Source organism: Anastrepha obliqua, chromosome 6, assembly GCF_027943255.1.
Source record: "Anastrepha obliqua isolate idAnaObli1 chromosome 6, idAnaObli1_1.0, whole genome shotgun sequence".
Classification (NCBI taxonomy): Eukaryota; Metazoa; Arthropoda; class Insecta; order Diptera; family Tephritidae; genus Anastrepha; species Anastrepha obliqua.
Window position 1 is genome coordinate 35,764,121 of NC_072897.1, and position 3,229 is coordinate 35,767,349.

Below are 3,229 nucleotides of genomic sequence, written 5' to 3' on the forward strand. Positions count from 1 at the left end.
AAATTTTGGATTTTATTTCAGAGTTTTTGTATGTATATTCTTAAATTATAACTTACTGCACTAGGTGAAACCACATCCTTTCCAATTCCGTTGGTTGCTCCTTTTTCCTTCTTTGCGGTACTCGGGAACCTTCCTAGAATAACTGTTGCTTCTTGATCGGGTGAATTGGCCATAGTTTTTTAGTGGCACTTTTTTGTGGCACTTGATGGAAATTTTTAGGAGTGGCACTCTTTGTTTGTTTCGTGGCACTTTATACAAATGTTCATTTAAAACAGAAATTTTTTAAGAGTGGCACTTTATACAAATGTTAATTTAAAAAAGAAATTTTTTAAGAGTGGCACTTGTTTTTTTTTTGTCGCACTTTATACAAATGTTCATTTAAAAAATAAATTTTTTAAGAGTGGCACTTTTTTACTTTAGCTCGACTTTTTTACTTTAGCTCGACTTTTTTTACTTTAGCTCAGCTTTTTTACTTTAGCTCGGGTTTTTTTACTTTAGCTCGGGCGTCAAATAATATAAGACAAATTTATTCTTCAAATTAACCTGATCGAAGCACTACAGAATGTGAACTGAGGACTGACTTCTAATTCTTCCTCTTTTAAACAGATTTTAATTATTAAAAGCAACAACAATTGCTTGCACTAAATACGCCAGACGTCAGCATTTAGCAGAAGCAATAGCGTTTTACCGGATGCGTGTGCAGTAACTTGATAACCAATATTTGGCTTGTTGCGCCAATTCGTGGAATTGGTTGCAACTTCAATTGTGCAAATGTAATTTAGCAAAACTTGTGAAGAATTCACCTGTGGGAAATTCTGATTGCGAAAGGTAATATTAAATTGAATTATCAGTGTTAATTTGTTTATGAGAAATCAAATAGGTAATTATGTAGGTAAATATGTTGATCGCTTTGTTATAGCGGAATGAAAGCTAAACTTTCTTCTTCTTCTTAATTGGCGCGATAACCGCTTACGCGATTTTGGCCGAGATTAACAAAGCGCGCCAGTCGTTTCTTTCTCGTGCTAACCGGCGCCAATTGGAAACACCAAGTGAAGCCAAGTCCTTCTCCACCTGATCTTTCCAACGCAGAGGAGGCCTTCCTCTTCCTCTGCTACCACCAGCTGGTACCGCATCGAATACTTTCAAAGCCGGAGCGTTTGTATCCATTCGGACGACATGACCCAGCCAACGAAGCCGCTGGATCTTTATTCGCTGCGCTATGTCTATGTCGTCGTAAAGCTCATACAGCTCATCGTTCCATCGTCTGCGATATTCGCCGTTGCCAACGTGCAAGGGTCCAAAAATCTTACGCAGAATCTTTCTCTCGAACACTCCAAGCGTCGCTTCATCGGATGTTGTCATCGTCCAAGCTTCTGCGCCATACGTTAGGACGGGCATGATGAGAGTCTTGTAGAGTGTTAGTTTTGTTCGTCGAGAGAGGACTTTACTGCTCAATTGCCTACTTAGTCCAAAGTAGCACTTGTTGGCAAGAGAGATTCTACGTTGGATTTCAAGGCTGACATTGTTATCGGTGTTAATGCTGGTTCCTAAATACACGAAGTCTTTTACAACCTCAAAATTATAACTGTCAACAGTGATGTGGGTGCCGATACGCGAGTGCGCCGACTGTTTGTTTGAAGACAGGAGGTACTTCGTTTTGTCCTCGTTCACCACCAAACCCATTCGCTTTGCGTCTTTATCCAGTTTGGAGAAGGCAGAACTAACAGCGCGGTTGTTAAGGCCAATGATGTCAATATCATCGGCATACGCCAACAATTGTACGCTCTTATAAAATATTGTGCCTGAGCGATTAAGTTCTGCGGCTCGTACGATGCTCTCCAACATCAGGTTAAAGAAGTCACACGACAGCGAGTCACCCTGTCTGAAACCTCGTTTGGTATCAAACGGCTCGGAGAGGTCCTTCCCAATTCTGACGGCGCTGCTGGTGTTTAGCAACGCCATCCTACATAGCCGTATTAGTTTTGCGGGGATACCAAATTCAGACATCGCGGCATACAGGTAACTCCTTTCCGTACTGTCGAATGCAGCTTTGAAGTCGATGAAAAGATGTTGTGTGTCGATTCTCCTTTCATGGGTCTTTTCCAAGATTTGGCGTATTGTGAATATTTGGTCGATGGTAGACTTTCCGGGTCTGAAGCCACACTGATAAGGTCCAATCAGTTGGTTGACGGTGGGCTTCAGCCTTTCACACAATACGCTCACTAGAACCTTATAGGCGATATTTAGAAGACTAATCCCGCGGTAATTGGCACAAATTGCAGGATCGCCCTTCTTATGGATTGGGCAGAGCACACTTAAATTCCAATCGGCAGGCATGCTTTCATCCGACCATATTCTGCATAGGAGCTGATGCATGCACCTTACCAGCTCCTCGCCGCCATGTTTGAATAGCTCAGCCGGGAGTCCGTCGGCGCCCGCGGCTTTGTTGTTCTTTAACCGTGATATTGCTATTCTCACCTCGTCATTGTCGGGTAACGGAACTACAATTCCGTCGTCAACGATTGGGGTATCGGGATCTTCACATTCTCTATGACATGCGCAGCTGTCACCATTTAACAGGTTCGAGAAGTGTTCCCTCCATAATTTAAGATTGCTCTGTACGTCAGTCACCAGATCGCCGTCTTTGTTCTTACAGGACAACGCCCCGGTCTTAAAACCTTCTGTAAGCCGCAAAACTTTCTGGTAAAATTTTCGGGCGTTGTTCCTATTGGCCAGCATCTCAAGCTCTTCGCACTCACGTATTTCGGCCTCTCGTTTCTTCTGTCGGATAATACGTCTCTCTTCCTTTTTCAGCTCTCTGTAGCGATCCCACATGGCTCGCGTTGCGCCCGATCGCAGCGTGGCTCTATAGGCGGCATCTTTTCTTTCGGCGACAGCATGACATTCCTCGTCGTACCAATTGTTTTTTCGGGCTCGCCGGAATCCGATTTCTTCTTCGGCGGCGGTACGTAGGGAACGAGAAATGTTGCTCCATTGCTCGCGCATGCCGGGTTGTTGGGCAGTGCTCTCCGAGAGCAGGAGTGAGAGTCGCGTGGCGGATCTTCTAGCTGTCTGTTGTGATTGCAGCTTTTCGATGTCGAACATTCTTTGCGTAGGTAGATGTACGTTTTTTGCTGCACAGAGGCGGGTGCGCAGTTTGGCTGCAACAAGGTAATGATCCGAGTCGATGTTGGGTCCTCGGATCGTACGTACATCTAATACACTAGAA